Genomic DNA, 23,067 nt, shown 5'->3' with positions numbered 1-23,067 from the left:
TATTTGTTGTTGTCTTTGATGGCAGCAGACAGACTGAGCTCCAGATGAGCTTTGGCCTTTCTAATTTTGTCCCTGCACTGCCTCACAACATCCTTATAGTTCTCCCGAGTGGCCCGCCCTCTTTTCCAAAGATTGCAAACCCTCTTTTTCTTCCTAAGCTCAAGCCACAGTTCTCTGTTCATCCAGGCCTGTCTTCTTCCCTGCCAGCTTGTCTTTGGGCACGTGGGGACAGACCACTCCTGAGCCATTAAGATTTCCTTGTTGAAGAGCACCCAGCCTTCCTGCACTCCTCTGCTCTTCAGAACCACTTCCCAAGGGACTCTACCAACCAGTTTCCTGAACAGTTCAAAGTTGGCCCTCCGGAAGTCCAATACAGTGGTTTTACTGGTCCCCTTCCTGGCTTCTCCAGGAATGGAGAACTTTACCATTTCATGGCCACTCTGCCCAAGACAGATTCCAACCACCACATCTCCCACCAGTCCTTGTCTGTTTGTGAAGAGAAGGTCTAGCAGGGCACCTCCCCTGGTAGGCTCACTAACCAGCTGTGTCAGGAAGTTATCTTCCACACTCTCCAGAAACCTCGTAGACTGCTTTCTCTGGGCTGCATTGTGCTTCCAGGATATGTCTGGGAAGTTAAAGTCCCCCACGAGAACAAGTGCTGATGATTTTGCAACTTCTGCCAGCTGCCTGTAGAACTCCTCATCCATCTCCTCATCCTGATTTGGTGGTCTATAAAAGACCCCCACCAGGATGCTTGCCTTGTTGGCCTTCCCGCTGATCCTAACTCATAAGGACTCAACGTTATCATTCCCAGCCTCAAGTTGCATGACATCAAAACACTCTCTAATATAGAGAGCCACACCACCACCCCTTCTGTGCTGCCTGTCCCTTCTGAAGAGCCAGACATTGCAGCACTCCAGTCATGAGAGTGGTCCCACCACATTTCCATGATGGCAACCAAGTCATAGCCTGCCTGCTGCACAGTGGCTTCCAGCTCCTCTTGTTTGTTACCCATGCTGCGTGCATTAGTGTAGATGCACTTCAGCTGGGCCATTGCCTTCTCCTCTGGCCTAGCCATTATTCCCCCTGGGACACCTCCAACAAGCCTTATTTCATCCCCGACCCCCTTCTTACCTCGTTTACAGCCTTGTCAATCAGCCCTGCCAGCTCCTGGCCTAGGATCCATTTTCCCCTTAGAGATAGGGACCTGTCTGTGGCCATCAGGCCGGGTACCAAGTAAAGCACCCCATGGTCAAAAAAAAAATATTTCTGTGTTGGCACCAGCCTCTGAGCCATGTGTTTATCAGGTGGGCTTTCCATGTCCTCTCTGTATCCCTCGCTGCCACCGTAGGGATAGATGAAAACACCACCTGTACTTGCGCTCCATCCAGTAATCGTCCCAGTCCCCTAAAGTCCCATTTGATAGTCTTCAGGCTTCTCTCTTTAATGTCATCACTGCCAGCCTGGACTATTAAAAGAGGATAATAATCAGAGGGGTGAGCCAGGTTGGAAAGCTTTCTGGCAATGTCCCTGACCCTGGCCCCAGGGAAGCAGCAGACTTCCCTACAGGTAGGGTGAGGCTGACAAACAGGTCCCTCTGTTCCCCTGAGAAGGTAGCCTTTCTGTCTTGGTGGAAAGAAGCATTGCAACATAGTAACTATTATGAAAGTATTCTAGTCTACTTTCAGAGTTTATTTTTTTATTTTCTGATATTGCTATTAATCACTTCTACCTCAACCAAGGTACCTTTATTAATCTATTAATCACTTCTACCTCAACCAAGAAGGCCAACGGCATCCTGGCTTGTATCAGAAACAGCGTGACCAGCAGGGCTATGTAGGTGATCGTCCCCCTGTACTCGGCTCTGGTGAGGCCTCACCTCGAGTACTGTGTTCAGTTTTGGGCCCCTCGCTACAAGAAGGACATCGAGGTGCTTGAGCGGGTCCAAAGAAGGGCGACGAAGCTGGTGAGGGGCCTGGAGAACAAGTCCTACGAGGAGAGGCTGAAGGAGCTGGGCTTGTTCAGCCTGGAGAAGAGGAGGCTCAGGGGCGACCTTATTGCTCTCTACAGATACCTTAAAGGAGGCTGTAGAGAGGTGGGGGTTGGCCTGTTCTCCCACGTGCCTGGTGACAGGACGAGGGGGAATGGGCTAAAGTTGCGTCAGGGGAGTTTTAGGTTAGATGTTAGGAAGAGCTTCTTTACTGAAAGGGTTGTGAGGCATTGGAACAGGCTGCCCAGGGAGGTGGTGGAGTCACCATCCCTGGAAGTCTTCAAAAGACGTTTAGATGTAGAGCTTAGGGATATGGTTTAGTGGGGACTGTTAGTGTTAGGTTAGAGGTTGGACTCGATGATCTTGAGATCTCTTCCAACCTAGAAATTCTGTGATTCTGTGATTCAACACACACTTCATCTCTTTATTTTGTGCTTACTATAATCATAAGTAAATTATTTGTGAGATTTATCTGAATAACTGTTTCACAGAAGTAAATAATAACAATAACAACAACAACAACAATATTATTATTATTATTATTATTATTATTATTATTATTATTATTATTATTATTATTATTATTATTATTATTATTATAGCTGACTGTCACAGTCATGGGCTTAGTCACAGGGCTATAAAATGCAACAGTACATTTTTCTGGGTAAACTTGAGTCTGGAAGCTGTTTATTTATTTTGCACTGGATAGAGACCAAGTTAGTAAACTTTGCTGGGCCAAAATAATCTGCATGAATCTGAAGGATGAAAAACACAGCAAAAGTTATACATGTATGTATACATTGTAGTACCTTGTACTTAGATCTTTTAGCTTGAGAGCAACCCAGTATCAGTGCATAGAGCTAGACTGGGTTCAGCTGTGTGACAACATAACAATCTCTTCTTGGAGGATGCAGTATGAAAATACCCAAACAATTCTTGGTCCAGAAGGATTTAAGAAGGATTTATAAGGATTATAAATCTAGAGGGGTCTGCTAGACCCCTAAGTGCAGCATTTTCATTGGTTTTAGTACTAGCATGATGATTTCATTCTGTGGCTATACTTTGTACAGCAGAGAACTGACAATATCAAATTGGCATTAAACACAACTTGCATCTTGTTAGTGAAAATACAGTAATTTTGATCTTTTTTAGTGATGCCCAATGCTTACAGTTTGTGGTGATATTTAATTTGGTGTTAAATAGCTGTGATAAACTGAGCGTGAATAATATACTTATATTAGAATTGCTATAGCAATTCTTAGTTCATAGAGAAACATGCATGAGACTAATATTAAATGAAAATTGAATATCTATGCCATAAATAAATTTTACTTTACATGCTTTATATATATCTCCATACACATGCAGAAATTAGATCCTATTACCATATGAAGTGGTAATGAAAGAAGATTTACATTAATTTTTTTTTGGAGAACAGTTCATAGAGTAACATCCTTCAATTTATTCCTGTAGAAATAAAAGCTGCATGGCAAAGCTTAAGTTTTGAAATTCCTGAGAAGCCTATTTTACAAGTAATATTGATTGTTTGACTCTTTACATGTCACAGACCTCCATGAAACTTTATTTAATGAACCCATACCAAATACCTAGTGAAGTAACACATATCAGCTTCTATAAACGTTGGATTAGGTTTAAAGTAGAGGCCATTTTGTTTTGTTTTGTTTTTGTAACTATGAGCCATTATCAATGCTCAAATGGATGTTTCATTAGAATTGCAAAATGAGGATACAGAAAAGACAATAAATCTTAATTTTCTACAAAGCTAAAATACAAAAGTTAGGGAGAATATTCTTTAAAGCAGAAACTATGTAGAAATAATCAAAATCTAAATTAAATATTTAAAAAAAAAAAAAAAGGAAAAAAAAAGAAAAAAGAGGAGAGTTTCTGGAATTCCACCCCCAAGTGCTCTTGCTCAAATGTCTACTATGAAAAAGAAACCGAGGAAAGGATCACTTTTTATAGAGTCAGGCATAGAACTTGGTCTAACCTTTCAACTCTGCTGCAAATACAGTAAAAAAGAAAAAAATGTGGAAAAAAATAAAGAGACAACATGAAAGAAATTAAAGACAGAATAAATTATCTAGATCTAAAAAATATAACTGTATAATCAATCATGCCACAAACTGAGATTACTGAATTCAGAATCTTGTAGTGTTCCCTCTAGTTGCTTTGTTCAGGGCCACCTTTCCAGCAATCATAAGGTCTGCATTTTACTCAAATTCCCTAGCCACTACAATAGGTGAGATCTTCTCACAGTAATCATAAAAACAGTAGTTTTTGCCAAAGGAATGAAGAAAGGCTAGGTGGCACTTTGGGCACTTAATGCTGGTACAAAGTGGATACATTTATATTTATGATTAGGACACTCCCTAAAAAATGTTATTTGAGAAAGGTTTGAAAGAAATTAACAGCTCCCCAGAGAAGCTCCTCAATGGTCTTCTGTGCAAATACAAGCTTGATCACAGCAATATAATCACATACAAGTCATGTTGCTGCAGCTGTGATTGTGTGAGGACAATAACCGACTCAGCCCTTGTAGGGAGAGGCAATGTGTTTATTATACTAGATAATACAACCAGGTAAACAAACTCACCACCACCCCTAGCAACAAAACAGTGTTGCTTTTCAAAAACATTTTCTCCTGCAGGTTTTATAAACACGACACACACACATACATATATATATATATATATACTTATATATATATATATATACACCTGAAGCAGCAGGTGTATATATATATGTATATATATATATGTATATATATATATGTTTGTTTTTTTTTTTTACTTTTGGATTACTTGCTCTAACAGAAGACATCATCTCTTCTTATAAAGTTGCCTGATAAAATGACTGACTTCATAACTGAATAAAATGATCTGCTTGCTTATCCTCTGCTGTCTAGTGGTCAAAAATATATATTAAATATCTCTACAATGTAGTGTCTTTTCATGTACATTCTATAGCTTATTCTACAAATTTTTATATATTTATAATCCTGAGCTTGATAAATGGTTTTAAAAAAGTAATAGCTAGATAAAAATCCTCCACAGTTTTAGCAAAATGAGGACACATTCTAAGGACTATTCCTTCACCTATCATTATCAGTGAGTCATTGCCATCAAAAACAGAAATGTATGGAAGTCATATTGTACACACTGAAAGAAACACATAAGAAATAAGAGTGAAGCACTGAAGCACTGAAATATACACACACCCTCAAGAGCAAAGTAAAAGCGTACAACATCATATACAAAGAGAAGTTGCAATGCTAACTTTGGCGTGACAACACAAACTGCTCTCTGCATTTTAAATATTTATATGATGTTTCAGAGTGGTTAATACTTAGTTATTTGAACTTCACCAAAAAAAAATTTGTATGCTGCATCTCTTCTCTACCCTCATAGAAAGAAATAGTCACTGATGAGAAACAGTTTGTTATTTACTCACTTTCAAAGTGAGCTTTAATGGGTGCAGGATGTGAAAAACCCTGAACACTGAAAAGAGAAAATACTCCTTGGAGTCACATTCAGCAATTGCAGTCCACTTGGCCAAAATCTTGCAAATGTTTGTGGATTTAAAGAAAATAATGACATCCCTGGAAAACCAATTAGCTGCCTTAGTTTTATATGTTTTTCTGCCACAGGGATGAAAATCATTTCTAGTTAATTGTTCACTCCCATAAGGAAGAATTGGGGATTATAAATAATAATAATTAAAAAAATAATAATAATCTGATTAAGCTCTCATTTCATCACTAGGTCAAAGCTCATTCAGCAACTTTTCTGCCTAACAAGAAATTAAAGAAACGTTATTTTGAGGCAACGTAAGCCACTGCTTCTGATTAATAAAAAGTAGGGTTGAAAATTGGATTGTATCAGGATGACAGAGGAAGGAAGGAAGGAAGGAAGGAAGGAAGGAAGGAAGGAAGGAAGGAAGGAAGGAAGGAAGGAAGGAAGGAAGGAAGGAAGGAAGGAAGGAAAATTACACAAGCTTTCCCACTGCTGCCTCTCAGGGTATGTTGAAGGGGAGTGTCTGTTTCTTTAATGGTATCTGTCCAAAGGAGCCATAAAGCTCCATATGCAGAGACAAACCTGGGCAACAAATCATAAGAACAAACCTGATCAGTCACACTAATTGATGGGCTGTCAGGAAACTGAATGCAAACTGGGACTTTGGCATTGATAAGGATGCAAACCAGATTGTCCAGGATGCTGGAGAAGGTTGGCGGGACTGAGCAAACTCATGAGGCAATCTGCTGGGGAATAGGGGAGGAACAGAGAGAAGAGGCTGGTCAGTACACCTATCTGCTTGAGCCCTGCAGTGGGTAATCACAATCTGTCCTGTCCTCTTATATATTATAAAATCTTTTCTTAACTATCCCCCTGTGTGACCTCTCTATCCTGTGTGAGTGTGTGTGTTTGTGCTGCACGGATTCTACCAGCTGTTTGGAGGGACTTGTGTAAGTGGATTAGTTGCCAGCTCTTGGAAGCAGGCAGGATGTATGGGTGCTCCTGCCCGGTGGTTTGAGTGACTGGGGCCAACGAAGTCCCATCAGTTACTGGAGCAGATGTGGGCATTCAGCCTCCAGCCCCAAGGCAGAAGCAGTGTGTATCCCCAAACCAGCTGATTGGGGATGGGGTTGAGCGAAGTGAATGCAGGGCTGTGCCAGAGCCTGAAGCAGGGCCATGAGTCACAGCTTGGTGCTGGCTGCAGGGGCAGCATCTGTTTCTGCCCCAAACTGATTGGTCATGGGGTGTGCCTGTGCATTGACTGGAGCAGCTGGTAGGAAGGGGACCTGTGGGGTGGGTGAGAGGGCTGGGATGAGGACAGGAGTGGCAGTGGGCAGAGGGGCGCTGCTCCTGCTCAGGACACCTGTGGGTGTGTCTGCTGGGGATCCTGGAGGGGTGTGTGTGTGCCTGCACCAAGGAGCTATTGTCTGTACCAACCCGAGGGCAGGAGGTGGCTGCTGGGCTGTCTGTGCTGGTGTGGTGTGTGAGGCCTGGATGGGTGCTGCTGAAGGCAGTGCCTACTCTGTAATGGTCTGTGTGACTGGCCCTGTCAGTGTCCTCCAAATGTGCATGTGTGCACATGTGTATGTTCTGGGCTGGGGCTGCTGGGATTCTGGAGGAAGTGTCCCCACTCTTAACACCCCTTAACACCTACCTAGGAGTTTGGAAATTTTTTTTTTTTGCTGTTGTTTCTTTCATTATCCAGTTCTGATGATGTCACTGGAAAATAATTTACACATCACTATGTCCTTTCTTCTCCCTATTCTGTGCATAAGATTTGGATGGACATAAATTTATTAGGTTCCCTTTGGAGTTGAGTCAAAGATGAGGGTAAAGAAAAGTCCTATTTGCCTTTACATCTTTATGCTACTTATGGATGAAAGACACAATCTACCTGTTAATTTAGCCACGTTTACCGGGCAAGGACTGTGCAGAATTGTTAACCAATGCTTGGAAGCACCAGAAGAAAAATAACATCTTGGAATCAAACATCAAATGTTTCAATTTTATTGCTTTTTAATCTCGCACTTAAGGTTTCTGTCCCTCACTTCCACCCAGCTTTTTCCTACTGACTGTTCAGAAAAGTTGTAAATACTCTCAATTTTTTGTCATTTCTCAGCACTCAAAAATATTTCAGAAAACGGTACAAAAAAACATAACCTTTTATCAATTGTTTGTTTGTTTGTTTGTTTTTTAATAGCTTATTGGGCACTAACTTGTTGATCTCCTTGTAGTATTAATAAGATATTTTATGAATATACTGGTTTATGAACACTTTCAGTACCTTCCAAAGATAGGTTTGATATTTTTCAAGCCATTTCAAAATTGTATAATTTCTCCAAAGGTCTTAATTCAATCTTCTGGCACGCTAAGGATAATAATAATAATAATAATCATAATCATCATCATCATCATATCATAAAATCTGTTCTAATGTTAACCAAAGACCTAGTTTTCAATTTTACAAAAGGATTTAATGCTGTTGCAACATAAGTGTTTCACACTTCAGAATATTTTCTAGCCAACACATTTATTTTTTGCATCATTAGCAATGAGACACATTGTTTGCAGTTAACACTTAGAAAAATTGATCTCTTGGTGTGTCACTGTTGACTTCTGTCTTTCTGTCTTTCATCAGAGCATTCGGATTTAGTTAGCTATTTCTAAAATTTTGATGTGGTTACTGATCTGAATTTAGTTGTTTGAATAATGATAATTTCCGCTGACATATGAAATAAAAGATGTCTAAAGCCTCCTTGAAGAAGTGTTTGATACAATGAACAAAAGAAAAAAAATGAAGAATTGTGAAAAAAAAAAAATTTACAAATCAATAAACAATTTAATTCCTTCCAAGTCATCTATATTGCTGCAGTTGTGAAAATTTAAGTCACTGATTAGAAAGTGAGTCTGATAACATCAAAAAAAAAAAAAAAGCTGCTGTAATATTAAATATAGTATATACTTTCACAAAAACACCATAATGAAGCAAAAAGAAAGTAATGTGTATGCAAACACATTCTGTGCATACACATGCACAGAAAGCATGTGCATATGTATTGACTTAGACACTTTGCATACGTGAATTATTCTTATCCCATCTAAAATAGCAGCAGCCAAAAAGACTGAGAAGTTGACAAATCAAAATGGAGAGAAAGCTGCAAGCATGTGGTTTCTGTTTCACTTAATTTTGTTCTCCTTTGGATTCAAGTAATTCTTGTTGTTTTGATCAGATGTTGATCAAATAATGCAATGAATGCATTATTTTTCAGAGTTGCTAATATAATCTCACTGTAAATGGGTTTGCTCAATTTCAAATAGAACTATAAAACTTAAAAAAAAATAAATCTTGCTAAATCAAGGCATTGCACAATTATATATAAATGACGTGTCAGTTTATAAATCCAACCAATGTTGAAAGTTCCAGGTGTGCTTTTAACTGCTACTTAATGAATACTTTCTATGTGGGCCAAATATAGATTAAATACCACCAGCTGCCTTCTCACTATAAATATTAAATCCTTTGTTGTTTTTTTAGGCAATAAAAGGAGCTAGTTTGCCCTATACCCACCTTAGCACTGGGATTATGAAGAAACTATGGTTAGGAATTATTGTTGCTGAATAATGACCAATTTTGCAAGGTCCGCTAAACTAAACTGAGCAATCTACCTCACTGCTAAAATACCAGCACCAATCACCAAGCTGGATACTTTCCAAAACCATGTTTAATCAGACTTCCTCAAAGAAACAGGTCAAAGGTGAGTTTACTGAATCTATAAATAACAGTTCACTGAACACGTTATGCAGTGTCCTACCTGGACATTGGATGATACATTAAATGCAATAAAACAGCTTAATAAAACATTAAGGTTGTGCAGTCATGGACTTAGAAGCCAGGATCACTTCACTGTCAGTTGCAACAAAGTATTAATAATGTCATCTAAAGTATTTTCTCTACCGTGTATATACACATATATATACAAGTATATGAAATAAACAGCATTTTGTAAAATATGTTTGTCATTTAATATACTGGAAGTTGGGTCATTAACATAATGTTATATTATACACTGAAGTATCATTGTAATCCTAATTAAATTATGTACACTTGTAAAATTTTCTATTTTCTGTGACAATCCGGTTGTACCAGACTGCAACTTTTAGTGAGGCTGCAATCTGTCTCTTATCTCCTATGAAGCAAATGAACAGGAAGAAAATTGAGAATGGACAGTCTAATGGGAGCTGTGACTTCTTATACTTTCCAGACAGAATATATATGAGAAAACAGGAAGTATAAGCTGTTTAAAAGGTACAGCTAACTAGCTTATAAACAAAAATGGAAAGTGATACACAATGTTACAAATTTAAAAAATTAAGCTTTTGATTCTGGGAAAGTAAGTTAAAAGGTAAAATAAATAAATAGTTAAAGTGGGAAATCTAAGAGATAATTTTCCTACCCTGTATATATATACATGTTATATATATGTTTTCTTTTTTTTTTTTAATATATATATATATATATATATATATATATATATAATCCAACCTTTTTATTGCTTTATTGCATTGTAAGTATGAGTTCCTGAAAGAGTTTGACTGTCCTCAAATGTTCATTCCCAACATATTCCTTTTGCTGGCATTGATGTTCTTGAGGCCCTGCTGGGGGCTACTGCAGGTGAATGATTTGGCTGAAAATTAATCTTGTGTTATATCTTTCGTTCCCCCCCCTCCCCCCCAACCCTCCCCCCCCCCAAAAAAAAAAAACAAAAAAAAAAAAACAAAGACAAAACAAACAAACAAAAATCAGATTTTATTATCAGCATATATTTACATTGAACTGTGTCCATAAAACCCAGAGGCTTGCAGTTGAATATTCACATGTACAGTTTAGCTAACATATTTGTGTTTAACAAGTTCCTCTTTTTGCACTACACCATTAAATTCAAATTAAGAAAATCATCCTCACTTTATCAAGTAAATGTAGTGTGTGGGAGAAACAATACTAGATTACAAGTAGAAAAACTATTAGACATTACAGCTGACTGCATAAATACATTGCATAAAATAATGCCCATTTTTTCCATTAGCGCTGTCATACGAACTCCCTGAAACTTAGTTTTTACTTACAACTTTTTCTCTTAGTTGACCTGGGCCCATATATTATGACACTGTTCTCATCCTTTCTTTTCAACTCCCTTGTCTGCATCAGAAAAAATAAAATAAAATTCTATTTATAGTAGAAGATGCTCTTTATACTAAGCGTAGGCAGAATTGAACAGTGAAAAGTCATCCACACGGCTATAATAATTCTTAGCAACATCTGCCTTTTATATACATAGAGATCTGGAACAAATAAGGTCCTTCCACATTCGCTTCTCAACACAGCAGGGGAAAGCTTGTAGCACCTTTGTGAGCTCAAAGACAGAGATTAATTTTTGAAAAGTACTGGTTATCAGAATCAAACCCAGTCAAGAAGGGAGGTAGAATACATCTTCAAAATACTTCTCTAGATTTTCTTCACCCTTGAGTAAGAAACATATCAGCAATACAGTGATCCATGCTAAGGGTTTTGAGCTTCCAGTCCTGGATCAGTCCATTGCAGTACTGTTCTGTAACCTGTGAATCCTCGGTCACAGTGAATTTTACTGGGAATACTTTGCTGCTCTGTCCAGGCCAGAAAATAAATTTAAAAAAAAAAAGATGGTGTGTAGACCTGTTCTTGGAAGCTGATGTCAACCATCATGATTCAGTTCTCAATCTCCAAAACTGTCTAGCTGCATCCAGGCCACCTGGATCACCTGCTCCTGTATGGTCCCCTCTCCACAGGCTACAAGGCCAGCACAGAATCTTCTCTGGTGGGGATTCTCCACAGGCTGCAACCTCCTTCAGGCCACATCCACCTGTTCCACAGTGGTCTCCTCCACAGGCTGCAGCATGGAGATCTGCTTCACCATGGTACACTACAGTCTGCAAAGGGACAACCTGCTTCACCATAGGCCTCTCCAAAGGTTGCAGGGGAACTTCAGCTCCAGCATCAGTACTGGATACAGTCTTGTTCAATTTATTCATCAATGACCTGGATGATGGAATGCAGTGCACCCTCACTAAGTTTGCTGATGACACAAAACTTGGAGGAATAGCTGATACCACAGAGGGCTGTGCTTCCATTCAGAGGGACCTCGACAGGATGGAGGGATGGGCTGAGAGGAATGTCATGAAATTCAACAAGGGTAAGTGCAGGGTCCTACACCTAGGGAGGAATAACCCCTAGCACCAGTGGAGACTGGGGGATTACCTGCTAGAGAGCAGCCCTGCAGAGAAGAACCAGGTAGTGCTGGTGTTCCTGTGGATTCTCCTTCTCTGTAGATATTCAAAACACAGCTGGATGTGGTCCTGTGCAGCATGTTCTATGCTTGAGCAGGAGGTTGGAGTAGATGGTCTCCAAAGGTCCCTTCCAACCTCAACCATTTTGTGATTCTTTAAAGTACCTTAATCAATCTCTTTTCCTTCCTTTGGTTCCTCCCCTACACATACCATAAATTTTCTGCAGTCCAAAGATGATCTTTCCCTACATTTCATAATGTGTTCCATACCCCTCTGGGTAATAGCCCTCCTGAATTTGAAAGGAGAGTAGTTTATTAGATTAGATTAGATTAGATTAGATTAGATTAGATTATTCTCATTCAGATTATTCTCATTAATGTTATTAGATTATTCTGATTCCTCTGCCTGTCACTTTTATTTTATCCTTTCTTGTGTGTGCAGAAGCAAGCCCTTTATCAGATAGTCTAACTGTCTCCAGCATTTATATAGAGAGGTCTATGTGAATAAATTAAAGGTAGATGCCCAGATTGTTTACATAGTAGACATCGACTTTTGTTAAGGACAACTGTCCTTAGCATGGGAAATTTGTCAACGTTTTCCTGCAATTTGTTTCTGAAACTTCATCTTGTAAATCTCTTCTGATTGGACTACAGTGTTCTGATTAATACTGCTGATACAATTCCTGTCAGTGCAAACTTATTTTGAAATAATTGAAAGAATATGTTCTAATATTATCATCTACAACATGTACAAATGCTTATGGCACTGTATGAGCAATGAAAACTGTTATTGAATAATTCAAAAAATTTATTTTAAAAATATATCATGTTTGTATAGATGTTGTTATGCAACAACTGGTATATTTCACTGTATTTTCCTGCATTGTTATATTCAAATATTTCATTGAACCATATTCAGTGAAAAAGTTCTATTGTAAAATTTCATCAATTAATTAAAAAATGAGTCCAGCTTTCCATCTTATACTTCAGTAAGTGCACAGACTTCTGTGATACTATTTAGAAAACAGGTAATGCCAGAACAAGATTCATCAACATTGACCCTGTTAACATGAAGATCAATAGTTGCACTAAGAATGCACTCAAGACATGACTTATTTGTTGTTTTATCTTCAAATACACACAGTTTGGACACAAAAATAGCCCATCAGCCCTTTCTCTCAACTCTGTAAGTTTTTTACTATTTCTTGTGACTGAATCTACTTGAACGCATTTTTTTTTATTATTTCTGAAAATGAATTGAGATTTAAAACATGTTCTGGCAGATCTGAGCTGAAGTAGCTTAATAGGAGCTCTTGATAAAAATCAGGTCAAGTACATTACAGATATGTTCAATGGGTTCTTTTCTTATTTTTAATTTTTTCCTTTATCATGTATGAAAAATACTACAAAAGGAGAACATGTTCATTTATTTGAGATCTTTGAGTGCTTTCTTTGAGATCATGCATGATTGTGCATCACTGGAATGAAGTTTTAATATATGAAGTTATTCTGTGTGTAGCTGCAACAACATCCAAACTGAAATATTCACCACTTTTTTGTTGCTTTTATAAAGCTATTCCTCATGTGCCACACTACTCTCTGTAGTATGAAAAGAAGAATAAAAAGGTTGTATTACACAAGATTTGAAACACTGCAGTAAAACCTCCAGGCAGAAAGAAAAAAAAAAAAAAGTTATCAAGAAAACAAGGAGAAAAGTGGTAGGAGATTCAAAGTGCAGAGTGATCAATACTCAAAGGAAAAAAATAAAAGGAAGTTGTATACTAATCATCTTTCCTGTCACAAATGTAAGAAAAAAACCTTCAGAATAACTTTAGACATAATTTGCTACCTCAGGAATCCGACTGTGCCTATAATATCTAAAGGAAAAGAACTTGCAAAAGGACTAATCCCATGAACATAATAATATGTTATATCATTTAGAAATTACAATAAAATACTTGTCATTTATTTTTTAATGAAATGCAAAAGAAAAAAAAAAGAAAAAGGCAGAAAAAAAAAAAAAAAAGCTTCTTTTTATTATTATTATTTTTTTATTATTATTATTTTTTCCGGTAAGTGAACAACCACTATAAGGCAGCGCTATTCAGTAATGAATATACATCAATCTGAAAGCTGGAAATGGAGGCTATGAAATAACAGGCAGGGCTTTAAAAACAAAAACAAACAAAGAAACAAACAAACAAAAAAAAAACTAAAACAATTAGTTTTTAAGTAAAATAATTTTGCTGAAAATATCCCACATCTCTGTTTAACTTGATAATTCAGAAATACATCATTTTTGGGGGGAGAAAGAAAAAAAAAAAAAAAAAGAAACAAATAAAAATCAGCCCTCAAGTGAATTTCCAGAATTTCAGCACTGTGAATACTTCAAAACAAAGGAAAAACATGAAACTTCCACAAAGGGACACAGTTCAAGAAATGTCACATTTGAAAATCTAGCTAGGAGCACAGCTTGGAGCCAAAGGTGGCTGGTAGTGTGGGGGCAACAAAAATGGCTTTTTAAAATATGTTAACAGAAAAAGGAGGGCCAGAGATAACATTGATCCATTACTTGATGAGATAACATTGATCCATTACTTGATGAGGATGGTCACCTCACAAACAGGGACATAGACAAAGAAGAGACATTTAATACCTTCTTTTTTTTCAACATCGATGATGGGCTCTATCACAACTGGATACCTGAATTGGAGGACAGTGACTGTGGAAGGAAAAGCTCTCAGTCAACCCCAAACTTGTACAGGATTTGCTGCTCCAGCTGGATGTATATGAAGCTCAATGGAATTCATCCCAGAGTAACCAGAGAATTGTCTGATGTCATTGTGAGACCTCTGTCAATTCTTTTTTTTAACTGTCTTGAGAATCTAGCATGGTTCCCATTCAACTGGAAATTTTACTTATCAAATTAGAGAGCTAGGCAATCACCAGTTGCATGAAGTTGCTGCAGCTGGTGAGGAACAAGAGCAAGTTCCAGATTTTGCACCTTTGACAGGGCAACCCTGGCTATATGTGTAGACTGGGGGATGAAAGTCTGAAAAGCAGCCCCAAGGAAAGGGATCTGGGAGTTCTAGTCAATATCATGTTGAATATGAGTCAACAGAGTGCCCTGGCAGCCAAAAGGGACAATTGTATTCCAGGGGGCATCAAGAACAACATTGCTCACTAGTCAAGGGAAGTGATTTTCTCGTTCTGTGCTGCACTGGTGCAGTCTCAACTCAAGTACTGTGTGCAGTTTTGGGTGCCACAGTATGAGAAAGACATAAAACTATTAGAAAACATCCAAAGGAGAACTACAAAATGATGAAGGATCTAGAGGGCGAGACGTATGGGGAGTATCTAACGTCACTTGGCTTGTTCAGCCTAGAGAATAGGAGACCAAGGCAGCTTGCTCATGAGGGGGACTGGAGGGGCAGGTGCTGATCTTTTTTCTCCGGTGACCAGTGATAATAGTTGATGGACAGACATGAACCTGAATCATTGGATGTTCAGGCTGGATATTAGGAAGAGGTTCTTCACCAAGAAGGTGGTTGGGCACTGGAGCAGGTGCCCCAGGGAAGTCTGAGTTCAAGTAGCATTTGGACAATGATCTCAGATATGTGGTTTGAATTTTGGGTGGTTCTGTGTGGAGCCATGAGTTGCACTCGATGATACTTCTGGGTCCTTTCCAAGTCAGGATATTTTATGATTCTATGATTTTGTTTGTAGTTTAATTCAATTTTGTAATCATAAATCTTTAATGCCTTTTCACAGAAATCCCATTTGGCCTTTTTTTGCTGCTGACCATCTGTTTATATCTATGTGATTGTAAGGGAAAAAATGAAGCTGTAACTGTTAACTATTCTTTTGTTTGTCTGGTTGTTTGTTTTCTTAAAGAGAGAAACAGGATTTCACAGTGACATATAAACAAAGAAAATCCAATTTGTTGTACCTTGTAATACTTTCACTGTCACCATTCTGATGGCACATCTTAGAAACAGCAGGTTAAATTTTGTGATCTGTCTATTTTATTCATACAAGAAGGCAGGGGTATTACCTGCCATTATAACTCTTAAATATGCATGGAAACAAGCAGCACATAATAGATATTGTTCACAGTGAGTATATAGTCTGTGCTTACCAGTCTGTATATATGAATTTCTACAATAATTATTCACTTTTTTTTCCTTATTTTTTTTTCTTCTTCTTCTATTTTCTCTGTAGTCAGTAAAGGACTTTACTTCAAAGAGAGAGAAACTTATAAAAAAATGTATTTGTTCATGCCAAAGTGCTTCACAGTGTTGTGGTTTAACCTGGTGGACAGCTAAATACAACACTGCCTTTTGCTCACTCTCCACCCCTCCAGTAGGATGGGAGAGAAAACTGAGAAGTGCAAGAACTCATAGGTTGAGATAAGGATACTTTAATAAAAAAGGAAGAAGGAAGGAGGAAAGGAGAGGAAGGGAGGGGAGGAAAACAAACAAAAAGAATAAGCAGAACAAGTAATTGCTTACTACCAGTTTTATTGTTCAACATGATGTCACGTGGTATTGAATATCTCTTAGATTAGTTTGGATCAGCTGTTTTGGCTGCGTCTCCTCCCAGCTTCTTTTACATATCCAGCCTCCTCGCTGGCAGAGCAGCATGAGAAGCTGAAAAGTCCCTGACTTAGTGTAAGAACTGCTCTTCAACAACCACAGCATCAATATGTTATCAACATTATTCTCATCCTAAATACAAAACACATCATCATACCAGGAAGAAAATGAACTCTATCCCATCTGAAACCAGGACACACATGTTAATTAATAAAATGGAGTATAGAGCCAAAAAAAAAAAAAAAAGCATAAAAAGCATATATTGTATTGCCATTCTATATATTATCTTACATATTTATATATTTTAACAGCATTAAATAAGTGATAAGCTGTGAGATGTTTCGAGGACAGTATAAACAAGACAAGAAAAAGCAAACAGGTTACACATTTAGATACTTTATATATGAACAACCGAATAAATAGAACAATTAGAAGAAAATAATCTTGAATGAAATCAGTAGAAGATAACTTTCTGAGAGCACTTAAAAATGTAATATAACTTGATAAAACTTTAGAGTATTCAAAAGTTATAGATCTTTTAAACTCAATTCTAAGAAGTTCTTAGAAAATATTTTAAGAATGCAAATCTGGAAAGGTACAGTTTGATTAACACAACTGTTTGGTTGTTGGTTGGTTGTTTTTGAACATAGATGTCATGTGTTACTAACTTGCTGGAATTCAATGTAAACTGAGTTACCAAAATGAAGGAAAAGTGCAGTAAACTTTGTATGGCAAGATTTTATAGGGATCCATTGTGAGAAGTCCACCTCAGAGGCTAGCGTTTAATGTGATAAGTCTTCTTGAAAAATAAAAAAGGTCAATGCATTGGGCTATATATTAGCTAAAGCACAGTGAAGATACCATAAGCATGAATTGAATATTTTCTGCATACTCTAATAAATATAAGATTGTCAACATCATTTGTTGAGTACCTCAACCAGCCAGCTGGATTTTCTGCCCTCCCTGCTCACTTTCTTACACAGGTGGATAGAAAGTTCTTGTTCTCTAAGAAAAACATCCTTAAAGAGTTGCCAGCTGTGTTCAGCTCACTTGTCCTGAAGGGCAATGTTCCAGGAAATCTCATCCACTAGGTCTTTAAATACCTCAAAGTTCACTCATTGGAAGTTCAGGGCCCTGACTTTCCTCTTTGCCAAACCCAAATAACTTGAGAGGACAAACTCAAACAGGGTATAATCTCTGCAGCCCAGACTGCCTCCAATCTTAACCTCTTTAATGAGCTCATCTGTGTTGGTGAGTACCAGGTGCAGTAATGCTTCTCCTCTGCTTTCTTTGCCTTCTACCTGGACCAGGAAGTTATTCTTAGTGCATGCTAGGAGTGTCCTGGATTGCTTACATCCTGCTGTGTAGCTTACTGTGTACTAGCAGTTATGTATTATGTGATTTCAAAGAAGTAAAATCCTAGCAGTACACACACTACTAAAGCATCTGAGATACAGTTGTTGCTGCTTTCATGGCTTTGTCTTTTTTTGCTTGACCTTGCTATATTAGGTACAGCTTAGCTCAAGCTTGCTATATAGTAATTAGCTTCTATTCTATTTCTTTTCTGTAACCATTTATTTTCTGTAAGCATGGCACTGATACTTAAGTTTTTCCACAGCAGGGAGGACTGGAAACCCTGAATAGCTCCCTCTCTTCTACCTCACTCCCACTGCAGTGTTTTGCATTTTCCCTGGCAAAAAGTTGGAAAAAAACAGAGCACTGAGAAATCAATGTGTAATCAATAAATATTAGGAGAGAAATTAATCAGTACTAGTATAGTGTTTCTCATACCCAAAGGACTCCCTCTGGGGAGATTTTCATATTTCTGTGCAATAGTTTCCAGCAAGAGAGTAAAAACCTTCAAGGGAAGTTCCAAGCTCCTGTTATTGATAAAAGATCAAAATATCTCTGCAGAAAGAGAGAAAGGGAGCGAGAGAATGTTAGTAAAACAGGGAAAGATATATTCTTATTCTTGCAGTATTTTGAATCTTACTAATTCATTGCCTAATAGCTTTTATAGTTTTCTGAAATTAGTTGGTATTAGGACATCAAAGATTGGACAGTATCTTGAAAAATTCAGAAAAGGTTGTCCATTGCTCATATACACTAAATGAAGAATTTCTGGTCCTGGGCAAAATAGTTGGTGATTGATAAGTATTAACCTTTTGCCCAGAAAAGTTTTGGTTGCCCCATCCCTGGAATTCTTCAAGGCCAGATTGGATAGGACTTTGAGCAACCTGATCTAGTGCATGGCATCCTGCCTATGGCAGGATGGAATTATTTTTATTTTTTTTTTTTTAATTTGATTTAATTAAGAATCTTTAAAATCCTTTCCAACCTAACCCAAATGATTTTATTAATGCAAGATTGTGTGATAGAAGAGGTTGTGACTGTGTGATACAGGGACATTTTTTTCAATGTCTACCTATATGGTTCAAATTATGTTGTTGACTGTCAGACAAATGAATGATTTATCCACTGTGAATGAAATTCACAGAGAAAGAGAGAATTTTAATTTCCTTCCTTCCTTTTTCCCTCCAGGTTTATTTGTGCATAGCTGAATCACAAAATAAAATTAAGGTAATTCATAGAATAACATTTGGATTTGAAAAGAGACTGTAGGTTCTAGGTCTGTAAAGAAAATAACAATTTTTGTAGACATTCATGTACTGGTCAATGAGGCAATCTCACATTCAACAAAAGCCAAAAGTCAGCAAGATTTCTTTGTCCTAATAATAGAATTATAAAATCCTAAAATAGTTTGAATTGGAAGGGACCTTAAAGATCATTTAGTTCTAACCCCCTGCCATGGGTATGGGTACCTTCTATGAGACCAGGTTGCTTAAAGTCCTATCCAGCCTGACCTTAAACATTTCCAAGGATGGGGCACCCACAACTTCCCTTGGAAGTCAGTTCCAGTGCCTAACCAACCTCATAGTAAATAATTTCTTCCTAATATCTAATCTAAATCTACCTTTTTAAAATTTAAAAACATTACTCCTTGTCCTGTCACTACACTCCTTGATGAAGAGGCCCTCTTTAGGGACTGGAAGGCTTCAGTGAGGTTTCTCTGGAACCTTCTCTTCCAGGTTGAAAAAACACAACTCCCTCAGACTGTCTTTGCAGGAGAAGAGCTTCAGCCCTTTGATCATCTTCATGGCCATCCTCTGGACTTGTTTTAATATGTCCATATCTTTCTTTTGCTATGGGCCCCAGAGCTGAACACAGTACTCTAGGTGAGGTCTCACAAGAGCAGAACAGAGGGGGAGAATCACCTCCTTTGCCCTGCTAGCCATGCATCTTTTGATGCAGCCCAGGATACTTAGGCTTTCTGCGTTCCAAGTGCACAATGCTGGCTCATATCAAGCTTCTTGTCAACTAACACTCCCAGGTCCTTCTCCTCAGGGCTGCTCTCAGTCCATTTTTCACCCAGCCTGTATTTGCGTCTCTAATCTCAATTAGAATTAAAGTAGAAAGTTAAGCCTCAGACTGTGATGTCAAATGAATGTTGTAATTATCTGCCTATTGACTCCCCTGAGAGTAGGGATGATTACTGTTGGATTTCTGCTAGTTCAAAAATTAATTAGTCTTTAGACTAGAAAGTAAGAAAGTTTGAAGGAACTGATGACAACAGCTCACACCTTGAATTGTGAAACTGAAACTTACATCTGTAACTTACACTGAAAAGAGAAAAAATAACTTCCTTCCTTTATATGAAAGATTAAGGACGTAAATTTAATTTGGAAAATTGGTCATAATTTCTCTGTACACACAAGTATTCTTTCATATTTTCAGGTTCTGACTGTAGTTTTTCTTTTTTAATCTTAAAATTGTGATTATTTTTTTCTTCAATATTAAGTGATTATTTTGTCTCTAAGGAAAACATAGACACTAGATCATTAGGGGGAAAAAAAAGTATACGAGTTTAGGAAAAAGAATTTGATGTCTTCATATCTTCTGTGGGAATAAAATGAGGCTATAACCAGCTGAGGTGTTAACTGATGATTTAGCTGCTACTTACCTACTTGAAGCTACTGCTTAAGTACTGCTTTACTGCAGGCATATTTGAGCTCAAAGATCAGGTAATTGAGAAAAATCTTGACCCTGTTTTTCACTGACCACAATACAACATGGTCACAGCAGTATCTTACAATCTGTCTGTGAAAATATCAGCTGGTCAGGAAGAAACTAACAAAATGGGAAAATTATCTGCAGAAATCAAAAAATATTGATAAGGAAAATAATACTTGAAAATAACAGTCGTGATTTGGGTGTTATCAGACATGTCATGACTGCATAATGGATTGTAAAAATCCATTCCCAAATACTGGGAATGGATTTTAAAGGTAAATGCCATGGAGTTTCTGGGATATGCTTGACAGCTTTATTCCAGTGAACAATTAAAGAGCAGAAAGAAACAGAGATACATTTGTTTGTCTTTATCCAGCTATAATGAATAGAGTCATAAACCTGAATAAGATCTGACCCTGAAGTGTCAACACTGTATTTAGAAACTGAAACAGAGAAATGTATGAAAATAAGTATCTATCTATATATCTATTTATCTATAGATAGACCTAATTTAGTATTCTGCCTTGGACAGTTACCATTAAAGTGATGATTTATTGTGAAATTCAATGACTGACACAAATATAAAATCTCAAAGTGCAGTGGTAACAAGTTTAATAAATCTAATTTATTTAAACTTCAAAATATTAGCCATTCAGACCGACACCCTCCAAATTTGGGAAAAAAAATAAAAATCAGGATTGTGAAATCTCACATTATTTCCCTCATATAATTACAACAATCAATATTTTATTTATTTTGTTTCCTATATTTTTTCCCGTAAATTGATACATTAGCCCCCACCTACTAGGAGAAATTGCAAGTTAACGCAGTTTCTCCTAACAATGTGCTAAAGCTAATTTTTTTGATTGTTTGTTTTTATGAAACCTGAAATAATTTGTTTAATATGTGTGTGTGTATATATACATATAATATATATATACATACACAAACTTCTGGATTTCTTTCCTGAAGTTTCGTATAGATGGACCCTGATGATCGATGATTCTCTTTTCTCCTTCGAAGAAGTCCTTGTGGAAATTTGTCAGCAGCAATTCAGTATAATCCATATGATCCTTCAGAGAAATTCTGCCTTTGAAGTATGCTCTTTCCTCCAAATTAGCCAACATTTACCAGGACATAAAGTTTACTTTCCATTTTATATACCAAGATACATATTTGAATCTTATATTGCAGCCATCTAAGTTCTATACTTGGACTGGTCACTCTCTTTCATTTAAGTTTTTGATTCTGTAAAGATAGCACTGTCCTATAATAAAGTTACAGGACTGAGTAATGAAATTAATAGTTGGATTACTTACAGAATAAAAGAGAAGAAAGTCTCTGGCCCTGACCACATAAGCAGATACTAAATTGAATTGAATCAAACCCCTAAAAGCAAATGGCAGGACACAGATCATGCCTTTATGTGTGAAATCTTTCTCCTACTGTGTGCCTTCATCTAGGCTTGGTTGGATTAAAAACTGGCTGGATAGCTGGGCCCAAAGAGTTGTGGTGAATCCAGTTGGAGGTAGGACACTAGTAGCGTCACCAGGACTTAGTACTGGGGCCAGTCCTATTTAATATCTTTATTGTTGATCTGGATGAGGGGATTGAGTGCGCCCTCAGTAAGTTTGCAGATGACAAAGTTAGGTGTGTGTGTCGATCTGCTCTAGGATAGGAAGGCTCTGCAGGAGGATCTGGAAAGGCTGAGGCCAACTGCATGAAGTTCAACAAGGCCAAGTGCCGGGTCCTGCACCTGGGGTGCAATAACCCCAAGTAGAGCTACAGGCTGGGAGATGAGTGGTTGGAGAGCTGCCTGGTGGAGAAGGACCTGGGAGTATTGGTGGATAGTCAGCTGAATATGAGGCAGCAGTGTGCTCAGGTGGCCAAGAATGCCAACAGCATCCTGACTTGTAAAAGAAGCAGTGTGACCAGCAGGGCTAGGGAAGTGACTGTCCCCCTGTACTCAGCTCTGGTGAGGCTGCACCTGGAGTACTGTGTTCAGTTTTGGGCCCCTCACTACAAGAAGGACATCGAGGTGCTCGAGTGAATCCAGAGGAGGGTGACGAAGCTATTGAGGGGTCTGGAGAACAAGTCCTACGAGGAGTGGCTGAGGGAGCTGGTTTTGTTCAGCCTGGAGAAGAGGAGGCTTGGGGGCAACCTTATTGCTCTCTCCTTAAAGGAGGCCTGTAGCGATGTGGGGATTGGTCTATTCTCCCACGTTCCTGGAAACAGGACCAGGGGGAACGGGCTAAAGTTGTGCCGGGGAGTTTTAGGTTGGATATTAGGAAAAACTTCTTTACCAAAAGGGTTGGTAGGCATTGGAATAGGCTGCCCAAGAAAGTGGTTGAGTCACCATCCCTGGAGGTCTCTAAAAGATGTTTAGATGTAGAGCTTAGTAATATGGTTTAGTGGAGGACTTGTTAGTGTTAGGTCAGAGGTTGGACTCAATGATCTTGGAGGTCTCTTCCAACCTAGACAATTCTGTGATTCTGTGATATTAACAGTTAAGCTCTATCTATCATCACAGAATAGTTCACGATCCAGTTCTGTGACCA

This window comes from Anas acuta, chromosome 1 (genome assembly GCF_963932015.1).
Source record: "Anas acuta chromosome 1, bAnaAcu1.1, whole genome shotgun sequence".
NCBI classification, from domain to species: Eukaryota; Metazoa; Chordata; class Aves; order Anseriformes; family Anatidae; genus Anas; species Anas acuta.
Note: the sequence above shows the minus strand (reverse complement) of the source record.